At 51.5% G+C, this 16,763-nt stretch overlaps 29 non-coding genes across 29 annotated transcripts; all 29 read left to right on the top strand.

Annotated features, from left to right (window-relative positions):
* Window positions 1-273: 273 nt before the first annotated feature.
* On the top strand, window positions 274-344 carry TRNAG-GCC (transfer RNA glycine (anticodon GCC)). Its single transcript has one exon. It is a non-coding gene; the product is annotated as a tRNA-Gly (tRNA).
* A 350-nt stretch (window positions 345-694) lies between these two features.
* On the top strand, window positions 695-765 carry TRNAG-CCC (transfer RNA glycine (anticodon CCC)). The gene has a single exon. It is a non-coding gene; the product is annotated as a tRNA-Gly (tRNA).
* Window positions 766-1,330: 565 nt separating this feature from the next.
* TRNAG-GCC (transfer RNA glycine (anticodon GCC)) lies at window positions 1,331-1,401 on the top strand. Its single transcript has one exon. It is a non-coding gene; the product is annotated as a tRNA-Gly (tRNA).
* Window positions 1,402-1,751: 350 nt separating this feature from the next.
* Window positions 1,752-1,822, top strand: TRNAG-CCC (transfer RNA glycine (anticodon CCC)). The gene has a single exon. It is a non-coding gene; the product is annotated as a tRNA-Gly (tRNA).
* Window positions 1,823-2,384: 562 nt separating this feature from the next.
* TRNAG-GCC (transfer RNA glycine (anticodon GCC)) lies at window positions 2,385-2,455 on the top strand. Its single transcript has one exon. It is a non-coding gene; the product is annotated as a tRNA-Gly (tRNA).
* A 350-nt stretch (window positions 2,456-2,805) lies between these two features.
* TRNAG-CCC (transfer RNA glycine (anticodon CCC)) lies at window positions 2,806-2,876 on the top strand. The gene has a single exon. It is a non-coding gene; the product is annotated as a tRNA-Gly (tRNA).
* A 562-nt stretch (window positions 2,877-3,438) lies between these two features.
* On the top strand, window positions 3,439-3,509 carry TRNAG-GCC (transfer RNA glycine (anticodon GCC)). The gene has a single exon. It is a non-coding gene; the product is annotated as a tRNA-Gly (tRNA).
* A 350-nt stretch (window positions 3,510-3,859) lies between these two features.
* TRNAG-CCC (transfer RNA glycine (anticodon CCC)) lies at window positions 3,860-3,930 on the top strand. Its single transcript has one exon. It is a non-coding gene; the product is annotated as a tRNA-Gly (tRNA).
* Window positions 3,931-4,492: 562 nt separating this feature from the next.
* On the top strand, window positions 4,493-4,563 carry TRNAG-GCC (transfer RNA glycine (anticodon GCC)). The gene has a single exon. It is a non-coding gene; the product is annotated as a tRNA-Gly (tRNA).
* A 350-nt stretch (window positions 4,564-4,913) lies between these two features.
* On the top strand, window positions 4,914-4,984 carry TRNAG-CCC (transfer RNA glycine (anticodon CCC)). The gene has a single exon. It is a non-coding gene; the product is annotated as a tRNA-Gly (tRNA).
* Window positions 4,985-5,549: 565 nt separating this feature from the next.
* On the top strand, window positions 5,550-5,620 carry TRNAG-GCC (transfer RNA glycine (anticodon GCC)). Its single transcript has one exon. It is a non-coding gene; the product is annotated as a tRNA-Gly (tRNA).
* A 350-nt stretch (window positions 5,621-5,970) lies between these two features.
* On the top strand, window positions 5,971-6,041 carry TRNAG-CCC (transfer RNA glycine (anticodon CCC)). The gene has a single exon. It is a non-coding gene; the product is annotated as a tRNA-Gly (tRNA).
* A 565-nt stretch (window positions 6,042-6,606) lies between these two features.
* TRNAG-GCC (transfer RNA glycine (anticodon GCC)) lies at window positions 6,607-6,677 on the top strand. The gene has a single exon. It is a non-coding gene; the product is annotated as a tRNA-Gly (tRNA).
* Window positions 6,678-7,027: 350 nt separating this feature from the next.
* TRNAG-CCC (transfer RNA glycine (anticodon CCC)) lies at window positions 7,028-7,098 on the top strand. Its single transcript has one exon. It is a non-coding gene; the product is annotated as a tRNA-Gly (tRNA).
* Window positions 7,099-8,081: 983 nt separating this feature from the next.
* TRNAG-CCC (transfer RNA glycine (anticodon CCC)) lies at window positions 8,082-8,152 on the top strand. Its single transcript has one exon. It is a non-coding gene; the product is annotated as a tRNA-Gly (tRNA).
* A 983-nt stretch (window positions 8,153-9,135) lies between these two features.
* On the top strand, window positions 9,136-9,206 carry TRNAG-CCC (transfer RNA glycine (anticodon CCC)). Its single transcript has one exon. It is a non-coding gene; the product is annotated as a tRNA-Gly (tRNA).
* A 565-nt stretch (window positions 9,207-9,771) lies between these two features.
* On the top strand, window positions 9,772-9,842 carry TRNAG-GCC (transfer RNA glycine (anticodon GCC)). The gene has a single exon. It is a non-coding gene; the product is annotated as a tRNA-Gly (tRNA).
* A 350-nt stretch (window positions 9,843-10,192) lies between these two features.
* TRNAG-CCC (transfer RNA glycine (anticodon CCC)) lies at window positions 10,193-10,263 on the top strand. Its single transcript has one exon. It is a non-coding gene; the product is annotated as a tRNA-Gly (tRNA).
* A 562-nt stretch (window positions 10,264-10,825) lies between these two features.
* TRNAG-GCC (transfer RNA glycine (anticodon GCC)) lies at window positions 10,826-10,896 on the top strand. Its single transcript has one exon. It is a non-coding gene; the product is annotated as a tRNA-Gly (tRNA).
* Window positions 10,897-11,246: 350 nt separating this feature from the next.
* Window positions 11,247-11,317, top strand: TRNAG-CCC (transfer RNA glycine (anticodon CCC)). Its single transcript has one exon. It is a non-coding gene; the product is annotated as a tRNA-Gly (tRNA).
* A 565-nt stretch (window positions 11,318-11,882) lies between these two features.
* Window positions 11,883-11,953, top strand: TRNAG-GCC (transfer RNA glycine (anticodon GCC)). The gene has a single exon. It is a non-coding gene; the product is annotated as a tRNA-Gly (tRNA).
* Window positions 11,954-12,303: 350 nt separating this feature from the next.
* On the top strand, window positions 12,304-12,374 carry TRNAG-CCC (transfer RNA glycine (anticodon CCC)). Its single transcript has one exon. It is a non-coding gene; the product is annotated as a tRNA-Gly (tRNA).
* A 562-nt stretch (window positions 12,375-12,936) lies between these two features.
* TRNAG-GCC (transfer RNA glycine (anticodon GCC)) lies at window positions 12,937-13,007 on the top strand. The gene has a single exon. It is a non-coding gene; the product is annotated as a tRNA-Gly (tRNA).
* A 350-nt stretch (window positions 13,008-13,357) lies between these two features.
* Window positions 13,358-13,428, top strand: TRNAG-CCC (transfer RNA glycine (anticodon CCC)). The gene has a single exon. It is a non-coding gene; the product is annotated as a tRNA-Gly (tRNA).
* Window positions 13,429-13,993: 565 nt separating this feature from the next.
* Window positions 13,994-14,064, top strand: TRNAG-GCC (transfer RNA glycine (anticodon GCC)). The gene has a single exon. It is a non-coding gene; the product is annotated as a tRNA-Gly (tRNA).
* Window positions 14,065-14,414: 350 nt separating this feature from the next.
* Window positions 14,415-14,485, top strand: TRNAG-CCC (transfer RNA glycine (anticodon CCC)). Its single transcript has one exon. It is a non-coding gene; the product is annotated as a tRNA-Gly (tRNA).
* A 565-nt stretch (window positions 14,486-15,050) lies between these two features.
* On the top strand, window positions 15,051-15,121 carry TRNAG-GCC (transfer RNA glycine (anticodon GCC)). The gene has a single exon. It is a non-coding gene; the product is annotated as a tRNA-Gly (tRNA).
* Window positions 15,122-15,471: 350 nt separating this feature from the next.
* Window positions 15,472-15,542, top strand: TRNAG-CCC (transfer RNA glycine (anticodon CCC)). Its single transcript has one exon. It is a non-coding gene; the product is annotated as a tRNA-Gly (tRNA).
* A 983-nt stretch (window positions 15,543-16,525) lies between these two features.
* Window positions 16,526-16,596, top strand: TRNAG-CCC (transfer RNA glycine (anticodon CCC)). Its single transcript has one exon. It is a non-coding gene; the product is annotated as a tRNA-Gly (tRNA).
* The last annotated feature ends 167 nt before the right edge of the window (window positions 16,597-16,763 follow it).

Here is a 16,763-nt window from a genome sequence, read left to right as displayed (position 1 = left end):
GGTGCTCAGGGAACTGCACTCAGAGTAGCGACCCATACAAAGGCCACCCTCATCTACCAGTGTGCTTGCCTCTGTCCACTTTTCCTGTCTATAGAACCTGGCCGTTCGTGGCCGTTCGTGGCCAAGTGAGTGAGAAGGACTGCCAGGGCAGCGCAGCTCCCATTCACCCACCGGAGCTGGCGCCATCCTCATGCCACTGCAGTGCTCTGTTAAATCAGCTGCTCTGGGCTGCAATGGTCCAGAGCACTGTAGCGCCAGTGTGCAGCATGTAAGGCATTGGTGGTTCAGTGGTAGAATTCTCGCCTGCCACGCGGGAGGCCCGGGTTCGATTCCCGGCCAATGCATGAGCGTTTTGCACATGTACCTTTCGTTGACTTTGAAGCATCGTGAAAAGGAAGAGACCGAACAAAAAAACAAGCCTTGATTGCCTTGCTTGCCTTATTTCTGCTACTAGCGATCACTCTGCTGATCCCTTTTAGTAGAAGGGGCCGCTGCGCCTTGACTGGAAGCAGGGCAATCTCAGATTATGCAAAACGCTCATAGAGGCCCAGCCCGAGTAGGTGCCAGTCTCACACGTCTGCAAAGGCCTTCAATGAGGCTTTCAGCAGAAGTCAAGAGTTTACGAGTGACCATTCGCATGGAACTGGCAGGTGTGTTAAATCAAGCGCTCTACCGCAGTAATGCTGCTTGTCAAGCATTGGTAGTTCAGTGGTAGAATTCTCGCTTCCCAAGCGGGAGGCCCGGGTTCGATTCCCGGCCAATGCATGGCACTTTTGTAGACGTGTCTCTTGATATTTTAAAAGGCATGGGAAAAGAAAAATGGAAACGGTAGATAAGATGATTGCATTGCTTGTCTGTTTTCTGCGCAAAGAAAGCAATCTGCTGCCCTCTTTTAGCAGAAGATGGAACTGCAGTTTCAACTTAAGGCGGGAAACCTTCTATTATGCAAATAATTCCCAGAAGACCCCAGAAGCCCAGATTGAAAGGGTGTCAGCCTCGTGTGGCTGCAAAGATATCCCCTGAGTCCTGCGGTAGAAGTCTGGCTTTCCTGAGGCACGGTGCTCAGGGAACTGCACTCAGAGTAGCGACCCATACAAAGGCCACCCTCATCTACCAGTGTGCTTGCCTCTGTCCACTTTTCCTGTCTATAGAACCTGGCCGTTCGTGGCCGTTCGTGGCCAAGTGAGTGAGAAGGACTGCCAGGGCAGCGCAGCTCCCATTCACCCACCGGAGCTGGCGCCATCCTCATGTCACTGCAGTGCTCTGTTAAATCAGCTGCTCTGGGCTGCAATGGTCCAGAGCACTGTAGCGCCAGTGTGCAGCATGTAAGGCATTGGTGGTTCAGTGGTAGAATTCTCGCCTGCCACGCGGGAGGCCCGGGTTCGATTCCCGGCCAATGCATGAGCGTTTTGCACATGTACCTTTCGTTGACTTTGAAGCATCGTGAAAAGGAAGAGACAGAACAAAAAAACAAGCCTTGATTGCCTTGCTTGCCTTATTTCTGCTACTAGCGATCACTCTGCTGATCCCTTTTAGTAGAAGGGGCCGCTGCGCCTTGACTGGAAGCAGGGCAATCTCAGATTATGCAAACAGCTCATAGAGGCCCAGCCCGAGTAGGTGCCAGTCTCACACGTCTGCAAAGGCCTTCAATGAGGCTTTCAGCAGAAGTCAAGAGTTTACGAGTGACCATTCGCATGGAACTGGCAGGTGTGTTAAATCAAGTGCTCTACCGCAGTAATGCTGCTTGTCAGGCATTGGTAGTTCAGTGGTAGAATTCTCGCTTCCCAAGCGGGAGGCCCGGGTTCGATTCCCGGCCAATGCATGGCACTTTTGTAGACATGTCTCTTGATATTTTAAAAGGCATGGGAAAAGAAAAATGGAAACGGTAGATAAGATGATTGCATTGCTTGTCTGTTTTCTGCGCAAAGAAAGCACTCTGCTGCCCTCTTTTAGCAGAAGATGGAACGGCAGTTTCAACTTAAGGCGGGAAACCTATTATGCAAATAATTCCCAGAAGACCCCAGAAGCCCAGATTGAAAGGGTGTCAGCCTCGTGTGGCTGCAAAGATATCCCCTGAGTCCTGCGGTAGAAGTCTGGCTTTCCTGAGGCACGGTGCTCAGGGAACTGCACTCAGAGTAGCGACCCATACAAAGGCCACCCTCATCTACCAGTGTGCTTGCCTCTGTCCACTTTTCCTGTCTATAGAACCTGGCCGTTCGTGGCCGTTCGTGGCCAAGGGAGTGAGAAGGACTGCCAGGGCAGCGCAGCTCCCATTCACCCACCGGAGCTGGCGCCATCCTCATGTCACTGCAGTGCTCTGTTAAATCAGCTGCTCTGGGCTGCAATGGTCCAGAGCACTGTAGCGCCAGTGTGCAGCATGTAAGGCATTGGTGGTTCAGTGGTAGAATTCTCGCCTGCCACGCGGGAGGCCCGGGTTCGATTCCCGGCCAATGCATGAGCGTTTTGCACATGTACCTTTCGTTGACTTTGAAGCATCGTGAAAAGGAAGAGACCGAACAAAAAAACAAGCCTTGATTGCCTTGCTTGCCTTATTTCTGCTACTAGCGATCACTCTGCTGATCCCTTTTAGTAGAAGGGGCCGCTGCGCCTTGACTGGAAGCAGGGCAATCTCAGATTATGCAAACAGCTCATAGAGGCCCAGCCCGAGTAGGTGCCAGTCTCACACGTCTGCAAAGGCCTTCAATGAGGCTTTCAGCAGAAGTCAAGAGTTTACGAGTGACCATTCGCATGGAACTGGCAGGTGTGTTAAATCAAGCGCTCTACCGCAGTAATGCTGCTTGTCAGGCATTGGTAGTTCAGTGGTAGAATTCTCGCTTCCCAAGCGGGAGGCCCGGGTTCGATTCCCGGCCAATGCATGGCACTTTTGTAGACGTGTCTCTTGATATTTTAAAAGGCATGGGAAAAGAAAAATGGAAACGGTAGATAAGATGATTGCATTGCTTGTCTGTTTTCTGCGCAAAGAAAGCACTCTGCTGCCCTCTTTTAGCAGAAGATGGAACGGCAGTTTCAACTTAAGGCGGGAAACCTATTATGCAAATAATTCCCAGAAGACCCCAGAAGCCCAGATTGAAAGGGTGTCAGCCTCGTGTGGCTGCAAAGATATCCCCTGAGTCCTGCGGTAGAAGTCTGGCTTTCCTGAGGCACGGTGCTCAGGGAACTGCACTCAGAGTAGCGACCCATACAAAGGCCACCCTCATCTACCAGTGTGCTTGCCTCTGTCCACTTTTCCTGTCTATAGAACCTGGCCGTTCGTGGCCGTTCGTGGCCAAGTGAGTGAGAAGGACTGCCAGGGCAGCGCAGCTCCCATTCACCCACCGGAGCTGGCGCCATCCTCATGTCACTGCAGTGCTCTGTTAAATCAGCTGCTCTGGGCTGCAATGGTCCAGAGCACTGTAGCGCCAGTGTGCAGCATGTAAGGCATTGGTGGTTCAGTGGTAGAATTCTCGCCTGCCACGCGGGAGGCCCGGGTTCGATTCCCGGCCAATGCATGAGCGTTTTGCACATGTACCTTTCGTTGACTTTGAAGCATCGTGAAAAGGAAGAGACAGAACAAAAAAACAAGCCTTGATTGCCTTGCTTGCCTTATTTCTGCTACTAGCGATCACTCTGCTGATCCCTTTTAGTAGAAGGGGCCGCTGCGCCTTGACTGGAAGCAGGGCAATCTCAGATTATGCAAACAGCTCATAGAGGCCCAGCCCGAGTAGGTGCCAGTCTCACACGTCTGCAAAGGCCTTCAATGAGGCTTTCAGCAGAAGTCAAGAGTTTACGAGTGACCATTCGCATGGAACTGGCAGGTGTGTTAAATCAAGTGCTCTACCGCAGTAATGCTGCTTGTCAGGCATTGGTAGTTCAGTGGTAGAATTCTCGCTTCCCAAGCGGGAGGCCCGGGTTCGATTCCCGGCCAATGCATGGCACTTTTGTAGACGTGTCTCTTGATATTTTAAAAGGCATGGGAAAAGAAAAATGGAAACGGTAGATAAGATGATTGCATTGCTTGTCTGTTTTCTGCGCAAAGAAAGCACTCTGCTGCCCTCTTTTAGCAGAAGATGGAACGGCAGTTTCAACTTAAGGCGGGAAACCTATTATGCAAATAATTCCCAGAAGACCCCAGAAGCCCAGATTGAAAGGGTGTCAGCCTCGTGTGGCTGCAAAGATATCCCCTGAGTCCTGCGGTAGAAGTCTGGCTTTCCTGAGGCACGGTGCTCAGGGAACTGCACTCAGAGTAGCGACCCATACAAAGGCCACCCTCATCTACCAGTGTGCTTGCCTCTGTCCACTTTTCCTGTCTATAGAACCTGGCCGTTCGTGGCCGTTCGTGGCCAAGTGAGTGAGAAGGACTGCCAGGGCAGCGCAGCTCCCATTCACCCACCGGAGCTGGCGCCATCCTCATGTCACTGCAGTGCTCTGTTAAATCAGCTGCTCTGGGCTGCAATGGTCCAGAGCACTGTAGCGCCAGTGTGCAGCATGTAAGGCATTGGTGGTTCAGTGGTAGAATTCTCGCCTGCCACGCGGGAGGCCCGGGTTCGATTCCCGGCCAATGCATGAGCGTTTTGCACATGTACCTTTCGTTGACTTTGAAGCATCGTGAAAAGGAAGAGACCGAACAAAAAAACAAGCCTTGATTGCCTTGCTTGCCTTATTTCTGCTACTAGCGATCACTCTGCTGATCCCTTTTAGTAGAAGGGGCCGCTGCGCCTTGACTGGAAGCAGGGCAATCTCAGATTATGCAAAACGCTCATAGAGGCCCAGCCCGAGTAGGTGCCAGTCTCACACGTCTGCAAAGGCCTTCAATGAGGCTTTCAGCAGAAGTCAAGAGTTTACGAGTGACCATTCGCATGGAACTGGCAGGTGTGTTAAATCAAGCGCTCTACCGCAGTAATGCTGCTTGTCAAGCATTGGTAGTTCAGTGGTAGAATTCTCGCTTCCCAAGCGGGAGGCCTGGGTTCGATTCCCGGCCAATGCATGGCACTTTTGTAGACGTGTCTCTTGATATTTTAAAAGGCATGGGAAAAGAAAAATGGAAACGGTAGATAAGATGATTGCATTGCTTGTCTGTTTTCTGCGCAAAGAAAGCAATCTGCTGCCCTCTTTTAGCAGAAGATGGAACTGCAGTTTCAACTTAAGGCGGGAAACCTTCTATTATGCAAATAATTCCCAGAAGACCCCAGAAGCCCAGATTGAAAGGGTGTCAGCCTCGTGTGGCTGCAAAGATATCCCCTGAGTCCTGCGGTAGAAGTCTGGCTTTCCTGAGGCACGGTGCTCAGGGAACTGCACTCAGAGTAGCGACCCATACAAAGGCCACCCTCATCTACCAGTGTGCTTGCCTCTGTCCACTTTTCCTGTCTATAGAACCTGGCCGTTCGTGGCCGTTCGTGGCCAAGTGAGTGAGAAGGACTGCCAGGGCAGCGCAGCTCCCATTCACCCACCGGAGCTGGCGCCATCCTCATGCCACTGCAGTGCTCTGTTAAATCAGCTGCTCTGGGCTGCAATGGTCCAGAGCACTGTAGCGCCAGTGTGCAGCATGTAAGGCATTGGTGGTTCAGTGGTAGAATTCTCGCCTGCCACGCGGGAGGCCCGGGTTCGATTCCCGGCCAATGCATGAGCGTTTTGCACATGTACCTTTCGTTGACTTTGAAGCATCGTGAAAAGGAAGAGACCGAACAAAAAAACAAGCCTTGATTGCCTTGCTTGCCTTATTTCTGCTACTAGCGATCACTCTGCTGATCCCTTTTAGTAGAAGGGGCCGCTGCGCCTTGACTGGAAGCAGGGCAATCTCAGATTATGCAAAACGCTCATAGAGGCCCAGCCCGAGTAGGTGCCAGTCTCACACGTCTGCAAAGGCCTTCAATGAGGCTTTCAGCAGAAGTCAAGAGTTTACGAGTGACCATTCGCATGGAACTGGCAGGTGTGTTAAATCAAGCGCTCTACCGCAGTAATGCTGCTTGTCAAGCATTGGTAGTTCAGTGGTAGAATTCTCGCTTCCCAAGCGGGAGGCCCGGGTTCGATTCCCGGCCAATGCATGGCACTTTTGTAGACGTGTCTCTTGATATTTTAAAAGGCATGGGAAAAGAAAAATGGAAACGGTAGATAAGATGATTGCATTGCTTGTCTGTTTTCTGCGCAAAGAATGCAATCTGCTGCCCTCTTTTAGCAGAAGATGGAACTGCAGTTTCAACTTAAGGCGGGAAACCTTCTATTATGCAAATAATTCCCAGAAGACCCCAGAAGCCCAGATTGAAAGGGTGTCAGCCTCGTGTGGCTGCAAAGATATCCCCTGAGTCCTGCGGTAGAAGTCTGGCTTTCCTGAGGCACGGTGCTCAGGGAACTGCACTCAGAGTAGCGACCCATACAAAGGCCACCCTCATCTACCAGTGTGCTTGCCTCTGTCCACTTTTCCTGTCTATAGAACCTGGCCGTTCGTGGCCGTTCGTGGCCAAGTGAGTGAGAAGGACTGCCAGGGCAGCGCAGCTCCCATTCACCCACCGGAGCTGGCGCCATCCTCATGTCACTGCAGTGCTCTGTTAAATCAGCTGCTCTGGGCTGCAATGGTCCAGAGCACTGTAGCGCCAGTGTGCAGCATGTAAGGCATTGGTGGTTCAGTGGTAGAATTCTCGCCTGCCACGCGGGAGGCCCGGGTTCGATTCCCGGCCAATGCATGAGCGTTTTGCACATGTACCTTTCGTTGACTTTGAAGCATCGTGAAAAGGAAGAGACCGAACAAAAAAACAAGCCTTGATTGCCTTGCTTGCCTTATTTCTGCTACTAGCGAACACTCTGCTGATCCCTTTTAGTAGAAGGGGCCGCTGCGCCTTGACTGGAAGCAGGGCAATCTCAGATTATGCAAACAGCTCATAGAGGCCCAGCCCGAGTAGGTGCCAGTCTCACACGTCTGCAAAGGCCTTCAATGAGGCTTTCAGCAGAAGTCAAGAGTTTACGAGTGACCATTCGCATGGAACTGGCAGGTGTGTTAAATCAAGTGCTCTACCGCAGTAATGCTGCTTGTCAGGCATTGGTAGTTCAGTGGTAGAATTCTCGCTTCCCAAGCGGGAGGCCCGGGTTCGATTCCCGGCCAATGCATGGCACTTTTGTAGACGTGTCTCTTGATATTTTAAAAGGCATGGGAAAAGAAAAATGGAAACGGTAGATAAGATGATTGCATTGCTTGTCTGTTTTCTGCGCAAAGAAAGCACTCTGCTGCCCTCTTTTAGCAGAAGATGGAACGGCAGTTTCAACTTAAGGCGGGAAACCTATTATGCAAATAATTCCCAGAAGACCCCAGAAGCCCAGATTGAAAGGGTGTCAGCCTCGTGTGGCTGCAAAGATATCCCCTGAGTCCTGCGGTAGAAGTCTGGCTTTCCTGAGGCACGGTGCTCAGGGAACTGCACTCAGAGTAGCGACCCATACAAAGGCCACCCTCATCTACCAGTGTGCTTGCCTCTGTCCACTTTTCCTGTCTATAGAACCTGGCCGTTCGTGGCCGTTCGTGGCCAAGGGAGTGAGAAGGACTGCCAGGGCAGCGCAGCTCCCATTCACCCACCGGAGCTGGCGCCATCCTCATGTCACTGCAGTGCTCTGTTAAATCAGCTGCTCTGGGCTGCAATGGTCCAGAGCACTGTAGCGCCAGTGTGCAGCATGTAAGGCATTGGTGGTTCAGTGGTAGAATTCTCGCCTGCCACGCGGGAGGCCCGGGTTCGATTCCCGGTCAATGCATGAGCGTTTTGCACATGTACCTTTCGTTGACTTTGAAGCATCGTGAAAAGGAAGAGACCGAACAAAAAAACAAGCCTTGATTGCCTTGCTTGCCTTATTTCTGCTACTAGCGATCACTCTGCTGATCCCTTTTAGTAGAAGGGGCCGCTGCGCCTTGACTGGAAGCAGGGCAATCTCAGATTATGCAAACAGCTCATAGAGGCCCAGCCCGAGTAGGTGCCAGTCTCACACGTCTGCAAAGGCCTTCAATGAGGCTTTCAGCAGAAGTCAAGAGTTTACGAGTGACCATTCGCATGGAACTGGCAGGTGTGTTAAATCAAGTGCTCTACCGCAGTAATGCTGCTTGTCAGGCATTGGTAGTTCAGTGGTAGAATTCTCGCTTCCCAAGCGGGAGGCCCGGGTTCGATTCCCGGCCAATGCATGGCACTTTTGTAGACGTGTCTCTTGATATTTTAAAAGGCATGGGAAAAGAAAAATGGAAACGGTAGATAAGATGATTGCATTGCTTGTCTGTTTTCTGCGCAAAGAAAGCACTCTGCTGCCCTCTTTTAGCAGAAGATGGAACGGCAGTTTCAACTTAAGGCGGGAAACCTATTATGCAAATAATTCCCAGAAGACCCCAGAAGCCCAGATTGAAAGGGTGTCAGCCTCGTGTGGCTGCAAAGATATCCCCTGAGTCCTGCGGTAGAAGTCTGGCTTTCCTGAGGCACGGTGCTCAGGGAACTGCACTCAGAGTAGCGACCCATACAAAGGCCACCCTCATCTACCAGTGTGCTTGCCTCTGTCCACTTTTCCTGTCTATAGAACCTGGCCGTTCGTGGCCGTTCGTGGCCAAGTGAGTGAGAAGGACTGCCAGGGCAGCGCAGCTCCCATTCACCCACCGGAGCTGGCGCCATCCTCATGCCACTGCAGTGCTCTGTTAAATCAGCTGCTCTGGGCTGCAATGGTCCAGAGCACTGTAGCGCCAGTGTGCAGCATGTAAGGCATTGGTGGTTCAGTGGTAGAATTCTCGCTTGCCACGCGGGAGGCCCGGGTTCGATTCCCGGCCAATGCATGAGCGTTTTGCACATGTACCTTTCGTTGACTTTGAAGCATCGTGAAAAGGAAGAGACCGAACAAAAAAACAAGCCTTGATTGCCTTGCTTGCCTTATTTCTGCTACTAGCGATCACTCTGCTGATCCCTTTTAGTAGAAGGGGCCGCTGCGCCTTGACTGGAAGCAGGGCAATCTCAGATTATGCAAAACGCTCATAGAGGCCCAGCCCGAGTAGGTGCCAGTCTCACACGTCTGCAAAGGCCTTCAATGAGGCTTTCAGCAGAAGTCAAGAGTTTACGAGTGACCATTCGCATGGAACTGGCAGGTGTGTTAAATCAAGCGCTCTACCGCAGTAATGCTGCTTGTCAAGCATTGGTAGTTCAGTGGTAGAATTCTCGCTTCCCAAGCGGGAGGCCCGGGTTCGATTCCCGGCCAATGCATGGCACTTTTGTAGACGTGTCTCTTGATATTTTAAAAGGCATGGGAAAAGAAAAATGGAAACGGTAGATAAGATGATTGCATTGCTTGTCTGTTTTCTGCGCAAAGAAAGCAATCTGCTGCCCTCTTTTAGCAGAAGATGGAACTGCAGTTTCAACTTAAGGCGGGAAACCTTCTATTATGCAAATAATTCCCAGAAGACCCCAGAAGCCCAGATTGAAAGGGTGTCAGCCTCGTGTGGCTGCAAAGATATCCCCTGAGTCCTGCGGTAGAAGTCTGGCTTTCCTGAGGCACGGTGCTCAGGGAACTGCACTCAGAGTAGCGACCCATACAAAGGCCACCCTCATCTACCAGTGTGCTTGCCTCTGTCCACTTTTCCTGTCTATAGAACCTGGCCGTTCGTGGCCGTTCGTGGCCAAGTGAGTGAGAAGGACTGCCAGGGCAGCGCAGCTCCCATTCACCCACCGGAGCTGGCGCCATCCTCATGTCACTGCAGTGCTCTGTTAAATCAGCTGCTCTGGGCTGCAATGGTCCAGAGCACTGTAGCGCCAGTGTGCAGCATGTAAGGCATTGGTGGTTCAGTGGTAGAATTCTCGCCTGCCACGCGGGAGGCCCGGGTTCGATTCCCGGCCAATGCATGAGCGTTTTGCACATGTACCTTTCGTTGACTTTGAAGCATCGTGAAAAGGAAGAGACCGAACAAAAAAACAAGCCTTGATTGCCTTGCTTGCCTTATTTCTGCTACTAGCGATCACTCTGCTGATCCCTTTTAGTAGAAGGGGCCGCTGCGCCTTGACTGGAAGCAGGGCAATCTCAGATTATGCAAACAGCTCATAGAGGCCCAGCCCGAGTAGGTGCCAGTCTCACACGTCTGCAAAGGCCTTCAATGAGGCTTTCAGCAGAAGTCAAGAGTTTACGAGTGACCATTCGCATGGAACTGGCAGGTGTGTTAAATCAAGTGCTCTACCGCAGTAATGCTGCTTGTCAGGCATTGGTAGTTCAGTGGTAGAATTCTCGCTTCCCAAGCGGGAGGCCCGGGTTCGATTCCCGGCCAATGCATGGCACTTTTGTAGACGTGTCTCTTGATATTTTAAAAGGCATGGGAAAAGAAAAATGGAAACGGTAGATAAGATGATTGCATTGCTTGTCTGTTTTCTGCGCAAAGAAAGCACTCTGCTGCCCTCTTTTAGCAGAAGATGGAACGGCAGTTTCAACTTAAGGCGGGAAACCTATTATGCAAATAATTCCCAGAAGACCCCAGAAGCCCAGATTGAAAGGGTGTCAGCCTCGTGTGGGTGCAAAGATATCCCCTGAGTCCTGCGGTAGAAGTCTGGCTTTCCTGAGGCACGGTGCTCAGGGAACTGCACTCAGAGTAGCGACCCATACAAAGGCCACCCTCATCTACCAGTGTGCTTGCCTCTGTCCACTTTTCCTGTCTATAGAACCTGGCCGTTCGTGGCCGTTCGTGGCCAAGTGAGTGAGAAGGACTGCCAGGGCAGCGCAGCTCCCATTCACCCACCGGAGCTGGCGCCATCCTCATGTCACTGCAGTGCTCTGTTAAATCAGCTGCTCTGGGCTGCAATGGTCCAGAGCACTGTAGCGCCAGTGTGCAGCATGTAAGGCATTGGTGGTTCAGTGGTAGAATTCTCGCCTGCCACGCGGGAGGCCCGGGTTCGATTCCCGGCCAATGCATGAGCGTTTTGCACATGTACCTTTCGTTGACTTTGAAGCATCGTGAAAAGGAAGAGACCGAACAAAAAAACAAGCCTTGATTGCCTTGCTTGCCTTATTTCTGCTACTAGCGATCACTCTGCTGATCCCTTTTAGTAGAAGGGGCCGCTGCGCCTTGACTGGAAGCAGGGCAATCTCAGATTATGCAAAACGCTCATAGAGGCCCAGCCCGAGTAGGTGCCAGTCTCACACGTCTGCAAAGGCCTTCAATGAGGCTTTCAGCAGAAGTCAAGAGTTTACGAGTGACCATTCGCATGGAACTGGCAGGTGTGTTAAATCAAGCGCTCTACCGCAGTAATGCTGCTTGTCAAGCATTGGTAGTTCAGTGGTAGAATTCTCGCTTCCCAAGCGGGAGGCCTGGGTTCGATTCCCGGCCAATGCATGGCACTTTTGTAGACGTGTCTCTTGATATTTTAAAAGGCATGGGAAAAGAAAAATGGAAACGGTAGATAAGATGATTGCATTGCTTGTCTGTTTTCTGCGCAAAGAAAGCAATCTGCTGCCCTCTTTTAGCAGAAGATGGAACTGCAGTTTCAACTTAAGGCGGGAAACCTTCTATTATGCAAATAATTCCCAGAAGACCCCAGAAGCCCAGATTGAAAGGGTGTCAGCCTCGTGTGGCTGCAAAGATATCCCCTGAGTCCTGCAGTAGAAGTCTGGCTTTCCTGAGGCACGGTGCTCAGGGAACTGCACTCAGAGTAGCGACCCATACAAAGGCCACCCTCATCTACCAGTGTGCTTGCCTCTGTCCACTTTTCCTGTCTATAGAACCTGGCCGTTCGTGGCCGTTCGTGGCCAAGGGAGTGAGAAGGACTGCCAGGGCAGCGCAGCTCCCATTCACCCACCGGAGCTGGCGCCATCCTCATGTCACTGCAGTGCTCTGTTAAATCAGCTGCTCTGGGCTGCAATGGTCCAGAGCACTGTAGCGCCAGTGTGCAGCATGTAAGGCATTGGTGGTTCAGTGGTAGAATTCTCGCCTGCCACGCGGGAGGCCCGGGTTCGATTCCCGGCCAATGCATGAGCGTTTTGCACATGTACCTTTCGTTGACTTTGAAGCATCGTGAAAAGGAAGAGACCGAACAAAAAAACAAGCCTTGATTGCCTTGCTTGCCTTATTTCTGCTACTAGCGATCACTCTGCTGATCCCTTTTAGTAGAAGGGGCCGCTGCGCCTTGACTGGAAGCAGGGCGATCTCAGATTATGCAAACAGCTCATAGAGGCCCAGCCCGAGTAGGTGCCAGTCTCACACGTCTGCAAAGGCCTTCAATGAGGCTTTCAGCAGAAGTCAAGAGTTTACGAGTGACCATTCGCATGGAACTGGCAGGTGTGTTAAATCAAGTGCTCTACCGCAGTAATGCTGCTTGTCAGGCATTGGTAGTTCAGTGGTAGAATTCTCGCTTCCCAAGCGGGAGGCCCGGGTTCGATTCCCGGCCAATGCATGGCACTTTTGTAGACGTGTCTCTTGATATTTTAAAAGGCATGGGAAAAGAAAAATGGAAACGGTAGATAAGATGATTGCATTGCTTGTCTGTTTTCTGCGCAAAGAAAGCACTCTGCTGCCCTCTTTTAGCAGAAGATGGAACGGCAGTTTCAACTTAAGGCGGGAAACCTATTATGCAAATAATTCCCAGAAGACCCCAGAAGCCCAGATTGAAAGGGTGTCAGCCTCGTGTGGCTGCAAAGATATCCCCTGAGTCCTGCGGTAGAAGTCTGGCTTTCCTGAGGCACGGTGCTCAGGGAACTGCACTCAGAGTAGCGACCCATACAAAGGCCACCCTCATCTACCAGTGTGCTTGCCTCTGTCCACTTTTCCTGTCTATAGAACCTGGCCGTTCGTGGCCGTTCGTGGCCAAGTGAGTGAGAAGGACTGCCAGGGCAGCGCAGCTCCCATTCACCCACCGGAGCTGGCGCCATCCTCATGCCACTGCAGTGCTCTGTTAAATCAGCTGCTCTGGGCTGCAATGGTCCAGAGCACTGTAGCGCCAGTGTGCAGCATGTAAGGCATTGGTGGTTCAGTGGTAGAATTCTCGCCTGCCACGCGGGAGGCCCGGGTTCGATTCCCGGCCAATGCATGAGCGTTTTGCACATGTACCTTTCGTTGACTTTGAAGCATCGTGAAAAGGAAGAGACCGAACAAAAAAACAAGCCTTGATTGCCTTGCTTGCCTTATTTCTGCTACTAGCGATCACTCTGCTGATCCCTTTTAGTAGAAGGGGCCGCTGCGCCTTGACTGGAAGCAGGGCAATCTCAGATTATGCAAAACGCTCATAGAGGCCCAGCCCGAGTAGATGCCAGTCTCACACGTCTGCAAAGGCCTTCAATGAGGCTTTCAGCAGAAGTCAAGAGTTTACGAGTGACCATTCGCATGGAACTGGCAGGTGTGTTAAATCAAGCGCTCTACCGCAGTAATGCTGCTTGTCAAGCATTGGTAGTTCAGTGGTAGAATTCTCGCTTCCCAAGCGGGAGGCCTGGGTTCGATTCCCGGCCAATGCATGGCACTTTTGTAGACGTGTCTCTTGATATTTTAAAAGGCATGGGAAAAGAAAAATGGAAACGGTAGATAAGATGATTGCATTGCTTGTCTGTTTTCTGCGCAAAGAAAGCAATCTGCTGCCCTCTTTTAGCAGAAGATGGAACTGCAGTTTCAACTTAAGGCGGGAAACCTTCTATTATGCAAATAATTCCCAGAAGACCCCAGAAGCCCAGATTGAAAGGGTGTCAGCCTCGTGTGGCTGCAAAGATATCCCCTGAGTCCTGCGGTAGAAGTCTGGCTTTCCTGAGGCACGGTGCTCAGGGAACTGCACTCAGAGTAGCGACCCATACAAAGGCCACCCTCATCTACCAGTGTGCTTGCCTCTGTCCACTTTTCCTGTCTATAGAACCTGGCCGTTCGTGGCCGTTCGTGGCCAAGTGAGTGAGAAGGACTGCCAGGGCAGCGCAGCTCCCATTCACCCACCGGAGCTGGCGCCATCCTCATGCCACTGCAGTGCTCTGTTAAATCAGCTGCTCTGGGCTGCAATGGTCCAGAGCACTGTAGCGCCAGTGTGCAGCATGTAAGGCATTGGTGGTTCAGTGGTAGAATTCTCGCCTGCCACGCGGGAGGCCCGGGTTCGATTCCCGGCCAATGCATGAGCGTTTTGCACATGTACCTTTCGTTGACTTTGAAGCATCGTGAAAAGGAAGAGACCGAACAAAAAAACAAGCCTTGATTGCCTTGCTTGCCTTATTTCTGCTACTAGCGATCACTCTGCTGATCCCTTTTAGTAGAAGGGGCCGCTGCGCCTTGACTGGAAGCAGGGCAATCTCAGATTATGCAAAACGCTCATAGAGGCCCAGCCCGAGTAGGTGCCAGTCTCACACGTCTGCAAAGGCCTTCAATGAGGCTTTCAGCAGAAGTCAAGAGTTTACGAGTGACCATTCGCATGGAACTGGCAGGTGTGTTAAATCAAGCGCTCTACCGCAGTAATGCTGCTTGTCAAGCATTGGTAGTTCAGTGGTAGAATTCTCGCTTCCCAAGCGGGAGGCCCGGGTTCGATTCCCGGCCAATGCATGGCACTTTTGTAGACGTGTCTCTTGATATTTTAAAAGGCATGGGAAAAGAAAAATGGAAACGGTAGATAAGATGATTGCATTGCTTGTCTGTTTTCTGCGCAAAGAAAGCAATCTGCTGCCCTCTTTTAGCAGAAGATGGAACTGCAGTTTCAACTTAAGGCGGGAAACCTTCTATTATGCAAATAATTCCCAGAAGACCCCAGAAGCCCAGATTGAAAGGGTGTCAGCCTCGTGTGGCTGCAAAGATATCCCCTGAGTCCTGCGGTAGAAGTCTGGCTTTCCTGAGGCACGGTGCTCAGGGAACTGCACTCAGAGTAGCGACCCATACAAAGGCCACCCTCATCTACCAGTGTGCTTGCCTCTGTCCACTTTTCCTGTCTATAGAACCTGGCCGTTCGTGGCCGTTCGTGGCCAAGTGAGTGAGAAGGACTGCCAGGGCAGCGCAGCTCCCATTCACCCACCGGAGCTGGCGCCATCCTCATGTCACTGCAGTGCTCTGTTAAATCAGCTGCTCTGGGCTGCAATGGTCCAGAGCACTGTAGCGCCAGTGTGCAGCATGTAAGGCATTGGTGGTTCAGTGGTAGAATTCTCGCCTGCCACGCGGGAGGCCCGGGTTCGATTCCCGGCCAATGCATGAGCGTTTTGCACATGTACCTTTCGTTGACTTTGAAGCATCGTGAAAAGGAAGAGACCGAACAAAAAAACAAGCCTTGATTGCCTTGCTTGCCTTATTTCTGCTACTAGCGAACACTCTGCTGATCCCTTTTAGTAGAAGGGGCCGCTGCGCCTTGACTGGAAGCAGGGCAATCTCAGATTATGCAAACAGCTCATAGAGGCCCAGCCCGAGTAGGTGCCAGTCTCACACGTCTGCAAAGGCCTTCAATGAGGCTTTCAGCAGAAGTCAAGAGTTTACGAGTGACCATTCGCATGGAACTGGCAGGTGTGTTAAATCAAGTGCTCTACCGCAGTAATGCTGCTTGTCAGGCATTGGTAGTTCAGTGGTAGAATTCTCGCTTCCCAAGCGGGAGGCCCGGGTTCGATTCCCGGCCAATGCATGGCACTTTTGTAGACGTGTCTCTTGATATTTTAAAAGGCATGGGAAAAGAAAAATGGAAACGGTAGATAAGATGATTGCATTGCTTGTCTGTTTTCTGCGCAAAGAAAGCACTCTGCTGCCCTCTTTTAGCAGAAGATGGAACGGCAGTTTCAACTTAAGGCGGGAAACCTATTATGCAAATAATTCCCAGAAGACCCCAGAAGCCCAGATTGAAAGGGTGTCAGCCTCGTGTGGCTGCAAAGATATCCCCTGAGTCCTGCGGTAGAAGTCTGGCTTTCCTGAGGCACGGTGCTCAGGGAACTGCACTCAGAGTAGCGACCCATACAAAGGCCACCCTCATCTACCAGTGTGCTTGCCTCTGTCCACTTTTCCTGTCTATAGAACCTGGCCGTTCGTGGCCGTTCGTGGCCAAGGGAGTGAGAAGGACTGCCAGGGCAGCGCAGCTCCCATTCACCCACCGGAGCTGGCGCCATCCTCATGTCACTGCAGTGCTCTGTTAAATCAGCTGCTCTGGGCTGCAATGGTCCAGAGCACTGTAGCGCCAGTGTGCAGCATGTAAGGCATTGGTGGTTCAGTGGTAGAATTCTCGCCTGCCACGCGGGAGGCCCGGGTTCGATTCCCGGTCAATGCATGAGCGTTTTGCACATGTACCTTTCGTTGACTTTGAAGCATCGTGAAAAGGAAGAGACCGAACAAAAAAACAAGCCTTGATTGCCTTGCTTGCCTTATTTCTGCTACTAGCGATCACTCTGCTGATCCCTTTTAGTAGAAGGGGCCGCTGCGCCTTGACTGGAAGCAGGGCAATCTCAGATTATGCAAACAGCTCATAGAGGCCCAGCCCGAGTAGGTGCCAGTCTCACACGTCTGCAAAGGCCTTCAATGAGGCTTTCAGCAGAAGTCAAGAGTTTACGAGTGACCATTCGCATGGAACTGGCAGGTGTGTTAAATCAAGTGCTCTACCGCAGTAATGCTGCTTGTCAGGCATTGGTAGTTCAGTGGTAGAATTCTCGCTTCCCAAGCGGGAGGCCCGGGTTCGATTCCCGGCCAATGCATGGCACTTTTGTAGACGTGTCTCTTGATATTTTAAAAGGCATGGGAAAAGAAAAATGGAAACGGTAGATAAGATGATTGCATTGCTTGTCTGTTTTCTGCGCAAAGAAAGCACTCTGCTGCCCTCTTTTAGCAGAAGATGGAACGGCAGTTTCAACTTAAGGCGGGA

This window comes from Ambystoma mexicanum, unplaced genomic scaffold, assembly GCF_040938575.1.
Source record: "Ambystoma mexicanum isolate Mex_15411 unplaced genomic scaffold, UKY_AmexF1_1 Mex_scaf173, whole genome shotgun sequence".
In the NCBI taxonomy this organism is placed as follows: Eukaryota; Metazoa; Chordata; class Amphibia; order Caudata; family Ambystomatidae; genus Ambystoma; species Ambystoma mexicanum.
The sequence above is the reverse complement of the archived record's forward strand: the minus strand, read 5'-3'. Positions and strand labels throughout refer to the sequence as shown.